This window comes from Salvelinus alpinus, chromosome 33 (assembly GCF_045679555.1).
Source record: "Salvelinus alpinus chromosome 33, SLU_Salpinus.1, whole genome shotgun sequence".
Lineage (NCBI taxonomy): Eukaryota > Metazoa > Chordata > Actinopteri > Salmoniformes > Salmonidae > Salvelinus > Salvelinus alpinus.
Window position 1 is genome coordinate 5,222,181 of NC_092118.1, and position 13,175 is coordinate 5,235,355.

At 42.0% G+C, this 13,175-nt stretch overlaps 1 protein-coding gene across 2 annotated transcripts in view; it reads left to right on the forward strand.

The window, feature by feature from the left end:
- daam2 (dishevelled associated activator of morphogenesis 2) overlaps window positions 1-13,175 on the forward strand; it is a 238,821-nt gene that overhangs the window by 96,338 nt on the left and 129,308 nt on the right. The gene's annotated exons all lie outside the window — the stretch shown is intronic.

Below are 13,175 nucleotides of genomic sequence, written 5' to 3' on the forward strand. Positions count from 1 at the left end.
TGTCAACCCTGTATTTTTTAGTCAAGTATATGATTAGCTTTCAATTAAACTAGATCACTCTGATAGATGACGTCAGACATATTGAGGCTTGATTTCCTAGTATTTTTATTGTGTAACCACGGTTTTGTATGGCTAAATATGCACCTTTTCGAACAAACTGTATATGTATGTTGTAAAATGATGTTACAGGAGTGTCATCGGAAGAATTCTGAGAAGGTTAGTGAAAAAATTAATATATTTTGGCGGTGATTACGTTATAGCGCTCTTTGGCTGGAATCGATGCTCTGGTAACGTTTGCACATGTGGTATGCTAACTTATCGATTTATTGTGTTTTCGCTGAAAAACGCTTAGAAAATCTGAAATATGGTCTGAAATCACAAGAACTGGGTCTTTCCATTGCTATGCTTTGTCTATTTTTATGAAATGTTTTATGATGAGTAAATTGGTCATACACGTTGCTCTATCTAGTAATTCTAGTCGATTTGTGATGGTCGGTGCAATTGTAAACTGTGATTTCTACCTGAAATATGCACTTTTTTCTAACAACACCTATCCTATACCATAAATATGTTATCAGACTGTCATCTGAAGAGGTTTTTTATAGGTTATTGGCTATCAATATCTTAGTTTAGCCGAATTGGTGATAGCACCTGAAGGAGTAAGAAACTGATGGAGTTAGAAAAGTGGTGTATTTTGCTAACGTGTTTAGCTAATAGATTTACATATTGTGTCTTCCCTGTAAAACATTTTAAAAATCTGAAATGGTGGCTTTATTCACAAGATCTGTATCTTTCATCTGGTGTCTTGGACTTGTGATTTAATGATATTTAGATGCTACTATCTACTTGTGAAGCTATGCTAGCTATGCTAATCAGTGTGTGGGGGGGGTGGGGGGTGATCCCGGACCCGGGGTAGAGGCTCGTGAAAGGTTAATGAATATTTATTTATATTGACAGATTTACTTAAAAGAACTGTAGAATCTTTTGAAATTGTTGCATATTGCGTTTATATTTTTATATCCCCTGATATGGACCCTTTTCGCCTGGTGTCCCTCCCTCTCATCCTTCTCTCATCATCACTGCTTCTGCTCTCTGGAGTAATCAAACGCAGAGCAACCAGCATGCACCTCTCTGCTCCAGGGTGTGTAGATGTCAGTGGAGGCTGGTGACTTGAAAATTGAGGAGGATGGGAGATCAACAGTGTTGTGTCTGTGACCATCATTAAATATGAAGACTGTTATCAAATCAATTCTCTATTTGTAATTATTATTACGTGATTAAACTAATCATGTAAACTTTTTAATTAACTATTAAGATGGGGCACCACGGGAAAATGTTTAGAGTCTCTATTTCCCGAATAGACTCTTCAGATATTTTCATATCTTATCGATTAGTCTTCTATTAATGTATCATTATTATCTCTTTAGTCTTATATCTGAATGTCACAAACCCTTGGATATCTGCATGAACCCTAGTCTCCATAATGAATCAGCGATATACAAATTGGTTTAATTATTTATTTACTAACTAACTAATCAAATCACAGAATTACATAAACAAACAATATAGTTATTGGTTACTAACACAATACATTTAAGTCCCTAATGGGCTAATCCGGAATGACGGCTTGGTAGACAATGGAAAGGGGTGGGGACAGAGAGTGGGAAAGATAAAATGGATTCACTACACACAGTTGATAATTATATGCATTGAAATGCTAATACTTTGCACATGAATGGCCGCTCATTCAAAAATAATTACAATGTATATATTTATGCCCATATGTTGTTTTTGTCTTCTCTGTTGGACTCACCGGTCCGTCTGCTGGAGAGTCAGTTCATCAGAGAGTCTGGTTAACTTCCCCAGAATTCACAATGTCTTTCGTGGTTGTAGCTTTCTCAGCGGCTCTGGATAGTGTCTGTTGTAATGGATACGTCAGGCGTACACATGGTCGTTGCATAGAATAGATGCTTCCGCGGTTGTCGGTATTCTCGTACTAGACCTATGTAATTTCCAGCTGCAGACTTGTAATTCTACGTCTAGGATTTGCTCTTATTCTGTAGTGATCAATAGTCTCAAGTTAACCATTTCCAACACAACGCGCTGTCTGGTCTCCTGGGCCTATAGAGGGGTAGACATTTCAACCTGGGGACTCCGTCCCGGCGTATTTTGACTTCAGTTTGTAGATTTCTTAACCATTCCAACATATAGCGACAGCTCCATATTTTCTGGTCTAATATACATTTCATCAGGAGTAGGTTTTATACACTTCTGAGAAAAGGGCAGTCCATGACGCCGACGTAATGTCTATGCTCAAGGTGTGGCCACTGATTTGCTTAACTTTATATGAAAACCCATATTTTCTCATTTAGAAGGTTAACATCACATTACATCTTTTCACAAATAGTTTCATGTTTAATCACATACGTTTCACAATATTTAGATGACAACCCCATAATTAAGAAGAGTACACAACCAAAGACACAGTAATGAGTGTTTCCTGTCCTTCACGAGATCACCAAATGAAACACACTCATCATGACTGTCCCGTAAGTGCCCACCTACCCCTCCCACATTATCAAAATTAGAAATATTGTTTAATTATTCAAACCTTTGATGTCCAAGGGTCTCTCTGTGTTCCACAGTTTACATTCCAATCTCGAACACTACAGAGCATAGAGGCAGCGTATTTTATGACTGCCATAAAACAGTCGACTTGCCGCACTCCTCTACGAGATAGAGCATGCTGTAGAGCGGACCCACGGTAACCTGATCTTTCACATCGTCACAGGAGAGTTATGACAATGGTATAGGCTAGGACCACATGGAGACGACAGTGTGTTTCAAAGACAAATTATTTTAACCAAAAGCATTTAATGAAGACATTCATAGTGCAGTGTTATGGGGAATGGAAATGAGAGGGCTACTTACACAGTGTTGGGAAGGGATCACAGTGATTGAATGAGGATATGAGGCTTGATTTCAGTGCAGGACTTGACTGGGAAGACAAAAAACAATAACACAACACACTACACAGTTAGACTAAAGAGCTAAGAATGAGTTAGTTTAATCAAGGAGTAAATCATTGATGTGTTATAATCAAATGAAATCAAATTGTATTAGTCACATGCGCCAAATACAATAGGTGTAGACATTACAGTGAAATGCTTACTTACGAGCCCCTAACCAACAACGCAGTTTAAAAAAACAGATAAGAGATAAAAGTAACAAGTAATTAAAGAGCAGCAGTGAAATAACAATAGCGAGATTATATACAGGGGGGTACCGATACAGAGTCAATGTGCAGGGGCACCGGTTATTTGAGGTAGTATGTACATGTAGGTTGAGTTCTTAAAGTGACTATGCATAGATGACAACAGAGTAGCAGCAGTATAGAAGAGGGGGTGTTGGGGGGGCACTGCATATAGTCTGGGTAGCCATTTGAGGAGATGTTCAGGAGTCTTATGGCTTGGGGGTAGAAGCTGTTTAGAATCCTCTTGGACCTAGACTTGGCGCTCCGGTACTGCTTGCCGTGCGGTAGCAGAGAGAACAGTCTATAACTAGCGTGGCTGGAGTCTTTGACAAATTTAGGGCCTTCCTCTGACACCGCCTGGTATAGAGGTTCTGGATGGCAGGAAGCTTGGCCCCAGTGATGTACTGGGCCGTTCACACTACCCTATGTAGTGCCTTGCGGTCGGAGGCCGAGCAGTTGCCATACCAGGCAGTGATGCAACCAGTCAGGATGCTCTTGATGGTGCAGCTGTAGAACCTTTTGAGGATCTGAGGACCCATGCCAAATCTTTTCAGTCTCCTGAGCTGGAATAGGTTTTGTCGTGCCCTCTTCACGACTGTCTTGGTGTGTGTGGACCATGTTAGTTTGTTGGTGATGTGGACACCAAGGAACTTGAAGCTCTCAACCTTCTCCACTGCAGCTCTGTCAATGAGAATGAGGCGTGCTCAGTCCTCTTTTTTCCTGTAGTCCACAATAATGTCCTTTGTCTTGATCACATTGAGGGAGAGGTTGTTGTCCTGGCACCACACGGCCAGGTCTCTGACCACCTCCCTATAGGCTGTCTCGTCGTTGTTGGTGATCAGGCCTACCACTGTTGTGTCATCGGCAAATTTAATGATGGTGTTGGAGTCGTGCCTGGGCGTGCAGTCATGAGTGAACAGGGAGTACAGGAGGGGACTGAGCACGCACCCCTGAGGGGCCCCTGTTATGAGGATCAGCGTGTCGGATGTGTTGTTACCTACCCTCACCACCTGGTGGTGGCCCGTCAGGAAGTCCAGGATCCAGTTGCAGAGGGAGGTGTTTAGTCCAAGGGACCTTAGCTTATTGATAAGCTTTGAGCTGTAGTCAATGAATAGCATTCTCACATAGGTGTTCCTTTTGTCCAGGTGGGAAAGGGCAGTGTGGAGTGCATTGGAGATTGCATAATCTGTTGATCTGTTGGGGCGGTATGCAAATTGGAGTGGGTCTAGGGTTTCTGGAATGATGGTGTGTTGGCATTACAGACTCATTACAGACTCGGACAGGGAGAGGTTGAAAATGTCAGTGAAGATACTTGCCAGTTGGTGATAATGTGATTCTGTTTGTGTATGTGATTGACTTTACATACAGTAATGAGAGAGAATTGATAGGGGTACTCACAGTGCTTGGAGAGGAAACATTCAATGTGCCAATGGATGAGGGGGCACGTGACGTGGCTTGTTGTCATCACCTCTTAATCAGGAGTTGTCATCACCTCTTAATCAGGTAACAGGAGGGGACTTAGCTGTAAATATAACACACTACAGTATGTTCATTCTCCGATCATAATCATATGATTGGATGGACAACGTCAGTTCATTCTGCAAAATATTTGATTGGATGGAGGTCATCCTCCGGAAGTGGTCATAATTAATATGTAGGTCTATGGAAGGGGGGAGGCCTACGAGCCTCCTAGGTTTTGTATTGAAGTCAATGTAGCCAGAGGAAAACGGTAGCTAGCTGTCCTCCGGCTACACTATGGCGCAACCCCAGAGAGTGCTGTTGAAGTTACTATAGACCTTCATTGCAAAACAACTTTTTTTGTGTTTCACTGTTTTAATTTTTATGAAATTTTACTGAGGAGGATGGTCCTCCCCTTCTTTCTCTGAGGAGCCTCCACTGGTGTATCTGTATATTTCTAAAAACATGTTTTCAATTTGTCATTATGGGGTATTGTGTGTAGATGGGTAAAAACAAGTATTGAATACATTTAGCATTCAAGCTGTAACACAAGAACATGTGCAAAAAGTCAACTGGTATGAATTCTTTCTGAAGGCATTGTATATATGATCCCCTGTGAGTTGCACTCTAGAGAATATTGTGTTGCCGTGAGTGACACACACGCATGTAGGGAAAGACAGAAAGGTGTGCAGGCAGGCTTGCTCATACTCTCCCCTTGTTTCCGAGTTAGACTGCCATCACGTGGGCTGTATTTAAACGTGTTGTATAAAGCCATTGCTAGACATTTACAGTTTAGTAATTTAGCAGATGCTCTTATTCAGAGCGACTTACAGTAGTGTGTGTAAACATTTTTTACTGGTCCCCCATGGGAATCGAACCCACAACCTAGGTGTTGCAAGCGCCATGCTCTACCAGCTGAGACACACGGGACCACAGACCCTGCTCTTGGGTCAGTTTATCATTTTTGGTAGTATGGTCGGGCAGACTGACTGCTATATTCACGTTTCCTTTTACTACACATGTCAGTGAAACAGAATGTGAGCGAGATGGTTTCATGCGATTTCTACCTAAAATGATGACGGAAAGGCGGGCGGTTCTCAAGATCCTCTCTTTAGCTCTTTAGCTGAGCCAACGGTGTAGATTGCGTGTTGACGAACAGCATCAGTGCGGATGATACTAAGGCAGGCTTTTCAATGAGGTTTGTTTGTTTTTTTTAAACCTGGAATCTAGGGAGTATTTTGACTGAGAGTTGGCTTGATGTGGATGGGTGGAGTTGTGGTAATGTGGAGTGCGTGTGAGCCTTGCTGGATTGACAGCTCACTGACACAAAATGGCAGAGAGAGAGGGGGAGGGGGACGGAGAGAGAGATGAGACGAGAAACCAGAGAGGAGGAATGGAAAGGAATGACTGCGAGAGGTAGAAACAAAAAGGAAATGGGAAAAAAAGCAGAAGGTGATGTAGAGAGAGAAGTGGGCTTGCCAAAGGTTAAGATCAGTGAGAGGAAAAGAAAATAGAGTGGTATGAAAATAAATGACAGTATTTGAGGAAGAATACGTTGAGGGAAGACTGATGGAGAATGACAAGAAGAGACATGGGGAAACAGACGAAACCGGCAATACAAGAAAGAGAAGGGAGGTCTAAAAAAAAAGACATAAGTTATTGTTAGAAGAGGGTAATGGCGGGGGGAGTTACAATTCTAACCCCTAAAGAAAGATGTAACAGTAGAAGGAGGAGGGGAGGGAGAGAAGAGGAAGAGAGATGAAACAGAAAATGAAAGAGTGAATTATTTGGAAGCAGGAACTGATCATATAGAAGGATGAGCAGCTATTGGGGATATTAACACAGACTCTCACACTCACTCACTCTCACACTCACACTCACACTCACTCACACACAGCTGGGGAAAGAGTGTACACACGTGTATGTGAGTGCATGTCTTGGCCTACTTTTCCTGGGCATGGTTGGAAGAGAGCCAGGGGGACTGTTGCTGAGTGAAGACTGACCGCACGTGGTCCTCTCTAGGAGGCTGGAGATATAGTATACACACACACACACACACACACACACTCATGTGCTTATAATTTCTCCTTTCATACACTTGATCATGTGCTTACACTCACACACCCACATGCACACATACTTTCTGCTTTCATACACTTGTTCATGCAAATACACCACACACACACACTAATATGCTTATATGCTGAGTATACCAAACATTTGGAACACCATCCTAATATTCAGTTGCACACCCCCACCCCTTTTGCCCTCAGAACAGACTTAATTTGCCGGGAATCTACAAGGTGTCGAAAGCGTTCCACAGGGATGCTGGCCCATGTTGACTCCATTGCTTCCCACAGGTGTCAAGTTGGCTGGATGTCCTTTGGGTGGTGGACCCATCTTGTTACACACAGGAAACTGTTGAGTGTGATAAACCCAGCAGCGTTGCAGTTCTTGACACAAACCGGTGCATCTGGCACCAACTACGTGGACAACTACATGCGTGGACAACTACTATATGTGGACAACTACAAATACCTAGGTGTCTGGTTAGACTGTAAACTCTCTCTCCAGATTCACATTAAGCATCTCCAATCCAAAATTAAATCTAAAATCGGCTTTCTATTTTGCAACAAAGCATCCGTCACTCATGCTGCCAAACATACCCTCGTAAAACTGACCATCCTACCGATCCTCGACTTCGGCGACGTCAATTACAAAATAGCCTCCAACACTCTACTCAACAAATTGGATGCAGTCTATCACAGTGCCATCCGTTTTGTCACCAAAGCCCCATATACTACCCACCACTGCGACCTGTACGCTCTCGTTGGCTGGCCCTCGCTTCATACTCGTCGCCAAACCCACTGGCTCCAGGTCATCTACAAGTCTCTGCTAGGTAAAACCCTGCCTTATCTTAGCTCACTGGTCACCATAGCAGCACCCACCCGTAGCACGCGCTCCAGCAGGCATATCTCACTAGTCGCCCCCAAAGCCAATTCCTAATTTGGCCGCCTTTCCTTCCAGTTCTCTGCTGCCAATGACTGGAACAAACTGCAAAAATCACTGAAGCTGGAGACTCATATCTCCCTCACAAGCTTTAAGCACCAGCTGACAGAGCAGCTCACAGATCACTGCACCTGTACATAGCCCATCTGTAATATAGCCCATCCAACTACCTCATCCCCATACTGTATTTATTTATTTATCTTGCTCCTTTGCACCCCAGTATTTCTACTTGCACATTCATCTTCTGCACCTCAATCACTCCAGGGTTTAATTGGTATATTGTAATTACTTCGCCACCATGGCCTATTTATTGCCTTTACCTCCCTTATCTTACCTGTAACTCTGTGTTGTTGTATGTGTCGAACTGCTTTGCTTTATTTTTGGCCAGGTCGCAGTTGTAAATGAGAACTTGTTCTCAACTAGCCTACCTGGTTAAATAAAGGTCAAATAAAACTACCATACCCCATTCAAAGTTACTTAGATATTTTGTCTTGCCCATTCCCCCTCTGAACGTCACACATACACAATCCATGTCTCAATTGTCTAAAAGCTTAAAATCCTTCTTTAACCTGTCTCCCCCCCTTCATCTACACCCGTCGAAGGGGATTTAACAAGTGACATCAATAAGGGATCATAGCTTTCTCCTGGATTCACTAGATCCGTCTATGTCATGGAAAGAGCAGATGTTCTTAATGTTTTGTATACTCAGTGTACTTTCTCAACACACACGCGCTCACACATGGACACACACTTTTCCTGCTTTCATACACTCTTTCATGCACGCACGCACGCACACACACACTCATATGCTTATAATTTATTCTTTCATACACTCGTTCATGACACACGCACCTGCACATACACTTACAGACACACGCACACACGCACAGCTTGGAGAGATCTCAAGGACACTCATCGTTATTCATCACAGGGATAGAGAAGGGATGTTTTTTGCATGTCCCAGCTCAGTTTAGTTGACAGAAAATGCTACCCTGGCCTGCAGATGAACGACTCTGGTGGCAGTTGACGTGATGTATGGTCACATCTGGTCAGTGTATTAAGTCCTGCTTTATGGGATGTGTGTCAACATTTATTTAAAAGGGAAATCTGGAATTTTTGTGACATTTTCACCTCATTTACAGTTGAAAACAGAGGGGGAGAATGGCAAATGGAAGCAGGAGGACGGCTAGATGCAGGACTTCCTGTCTCCAGTGGGAAGTATTACATGACCAGCCAGGGAATTTTGGTTGAACAGCTGATGGAAGCGATTGGAGAAATGTAACCACTCTCAAATTGAGAGACGCAGCAATGGATGCAAGGACTGACCATCCAGGATAACAAAATTATAGTTTTAACCATGCTTTAAAGCTATAGTTTTTATTTACAAAAATAGAGTAAAACAAGATATTCTGTGTTCTGATAGTCTGACCGTTGAATTAAACTCATGAGACATTTCTAAGCTATCCCAAATTGCCCCTTTTAAGACCCTGTCCCCATTGACAGACAGATAAGCTTGCAGATTGATGAAAGAGGCTGGCTAGGCTAACACTATGGTAATTTCTATGTAGAAGGACCCATGAGCTTGAACATGTGAAGTTCATAGAAGCATGTCAAATTGTGTGTCAAATGAAAGCTAAGAGTCTTTTTTTGAGAAATGAATGGCATATAAATACATTTTTCAACCATTATCCATTCTAAAATTAGGAATATGCATAGACTTTGATTTCTGGTCAAACAGATAGAAAAGGGCTGTTAAGTCCCCTGCCAACTAATATCAACACTTATATTTAGTTTTTGATAAATGTTTCTAAGTTTAAAAAAACATTGCCTTGTTCCTTGACATTCTCTTACCAAAAACCCACATATCTTTAACATATACAGTGGGGAGAACAAGTATTTGATACACTGCCGATTTTGCAGGTTTTCCTACTTACAAAGCATGTAGAGGTCTGTAATTTTTATCATAGGTACACTTCAACTGTGAGAGACGGAATCTAAAACAAAAATCCAGAAAATCACATTGTATGATTTTTAAGTAATTAATTAGCATTTTATTGCATGACATAAGTATTTGATACATCAGAAAAGCAGAACTTAATATTTGGTACAGAAACCTTTGTTTGCAATTACAGAGATCAGACGTTTCCTGTAGTTCTTGACCAGGTTTGCACACACTGCAGCAGGGATTTTGGCCCACTCCTCCATACAGACCTTCTCCAGATCCTTCAGGTTTCGGGGCTGTCGCTGTGCAATACGGACTTTCAGCTCCCTCCAAAGATTTTCTATTGGGTTCAGGTCTGGAGACTGGCTAGGCCACTCCAGGACCTTGAGATGCTTCTTACGGAGCCACTCCTTAGTTGCCCTGGCTGTGTGTTTTGGGTCGTTGTCATTCTGGAAGACCCAGCCACGACCCATCTTCAATGCTCTTACTGAGGGAAGGAGGTTGTTGGCCAAGATCTCGCGATACATGGCCCCATCCATCCTCCCCTCAATACGGTGCAGTCGTCCTGTCCCCTTTGCAGAAAAGCATCCCCAAAGAATGATGTTTCCACCTCCATGCTTCACAGTTGGGATGGTGTTGTTGGGGTTGTACTCATCCTTCTTCTTCCTCCAAACACAGCGAGTGGAGTTTAGACCAAAAAGCTCTATTTTTGTCTCATCAGACCACATGACCTTCTCCCATTCCTCCTCTGGATCATCCAGATGGTCATTGGCAAACTTCAGACGGGCCTGGACATGCGCTGGCTTGAGCAGGGGGACCTTGCGTGCGCTGCAGGATTTTAATCCATGACGGCGTAGTGTGTTACTAATGGTTTTCTTTGAGACTGTGGTCCCAGCTCTCTTCAGGTCATTGACCAGGTCCTGCCGTGTAGTTCTGGGCTGATCCCTCACCTTCCTCATGATCATTGATGCCCCACAAGGTGAGATCTTGCATGGAGCCCCAGACCGAGGGTGATTGACCGTCATCTTGAACTTCTTCCATTTTCTAATAATTGCGCCAACAGTTGTTGCCTTCTCACTAAGCTGCTTGCCTATTGTCCTGTAGCCCATCCCAGCCTTGTGCAGGTCTACAATTTCATCCCTGATGTCCTTACACAGCTCTCTGGTCTTGGCCATTGTGGAGAGGTTGGAGTCTGTTTGATTGAGTGTGTGGAAAGGTGTCTTTTATACAGGTAACGAGTTCAAACAGGTGCAGTTAATACAGGTAATGAGAGGAGAACAGGAGGGTGTCTTAAAGAAAAACTAACAGGTCTGTGAGAGCCGGAAATCTTACTGGTTGGTAGGTGATCAAATACTTATGTCATGCAATAAAATGCAAATTAATTACTTAAAAATCATACAATGTGATTTTCTGGATTTTTGTTTTAGATTCCGTCTCTCACAGTTGAAGTGTACCTATGATAAAAATTACAGACCTCTAAATGCTTTGTAAGTAGGAAAACCTGCAAAATCGGCAGTGTATCAAATACTTGTTCTCCCCACTGTACGTTCACAGAAGTAACACGTAAAGGTAGATCTACCAATTAGTTAGTGTTTTTACTGATGTAATTTGTTTTATTAATTATTCAAATTAAAAATTTCGTTACCAAATCGGTTGAATTTGCAGTTGAATTGGCTACAGTGGGAAATCATAGTAGTCACTAACCACAGTTGGGTTCACAAGTTTGGACAGTACAGTACAGTAAAATATAGTTCTGTACACAGTAAAGCAGACTAGAGTTGAGTGCACTATAATGTCTTGTACTGTAGTGAACTATACTGTACTGTAATGAACAACACTCTACTGTACTGAACTATACTGAATTCTAAAGTACTGTACTATAGACATCTATGATTGGTTCAGATTTGATCAGGTCCGGACTAACCAAATTTGGTCTTGTTTGGGGGCAGAGCACATTAAAATAATAGCCAGTGTGTAGAATAATACCTCAAAATGCAAAAGAGGATATTGCATATATATATCTTTGTGTACCTATTTAGGATACATCACCATGAAGAGAATTATATTAATATCCATAATTATACATTTATTTGTAGTACAGATCAGGCACCCATGATGAAATTCCGTTACAGCAATTCCATTACCGTGTGTAAATCCCCTTCACACAATAACCAGTCATTGTGTCATGTCACAGCTGAGTTTTTAGAAAATGTGGACACAAACAGATTTTATAGAAATTCTGTTACTAAACCTTGCATCTGCACAGTTCTTTCAGTAAATGTGTTTTTGTAACATGTTCAGTGTAAATGGTTAAAAGTAGTCCTTGTGCGTAGAGTTGTATGGTTTGTTAAACTTTGAAACCAATTAAACTTTGAAATCAAAGGCATACATTTTAAGTCAAAAATCAGTCTCAGGGCAATTCCGTTGCCGTGGAATTGCCCTTAGCTGAGTGCAAAGCTGATGTAAACGCCTGAGTAACATTAAGACAACGCTAGCCCAATGCTGCTACCAGGTGGTTTCCATGGGGTCATTGATAGCGTTGGAATGTCACACCTCCCCTGCGAATGTTTGCGGCTTGTCTGTTTGCCTGTTTGTCTGTTTTCTTGTCTGTTTATGTCTGTACCCGTGTGTGTGTGTGCCCAAGTGTTTGTGCCTGTACAAACACACCCACATCCACAAACACACAGATGCAATGTCAAACTCGCACATACTGTATAATGTATAAACCAGTACACATTGGTGTACTGGCTTGCAAACCTACAAAGACACATTGAGCACAGCCACACATACACACAAATATTTTTTTTTACTTAGGAGGGTCAGAGCAAGTCTGTTATTTCTCATTGGCAAACTACATTATGTTGATTACCATATCATTTGTATGGACTCTATGGAAAAGATTGATTCTTCCTGAGTGCCTGACCACCTTGCTTCTGTTTCAGTCACTATTGTAATGTTTCTTAATTTGCTTTTAAAGAGAGAGCGGGTGTAGGAGGTTGAAAAACAAATGAGAGAAAGAACGAGAGAAACCAAGTTTTTTTTTTCGTCGCTTTTTTCCCACCTCAGACTCTGTTGAGAAAGGAGCATATTCATAAAGAATTTACAGTGCGTTGGCTACCATATATTTTTAGAGATTGCACTGGAAACTCACTCCTACGTTGAGAAAACGCTTAGGGAACCTGCAAGAGATGCATGAGACTTGGCCTCTGGTTAAAAGTAACGCACTGTACAGGGAATAGTGTGCCAATGTTATGTCTTATAAATGCTTATAGATTATTATGCTTTGTGAATGATTATAAATACATGCGTGCGTGTGCGTCTGTGCCTACTTGTACAACACCGGTATGGGAGTAAGCATTCATACGCCACTGACCACCTATCTCCTTTTCTAATCGCTGCAGCTCGGAAATCCTCCCGTCGCCTAGTCTCATTGAAAAATCAGCCCTTATTTTGGACTCTGTCATTGAGTATAGCCAGCCCATTGCTGCGCAAACAGAGTCCTTTACCCGTCTT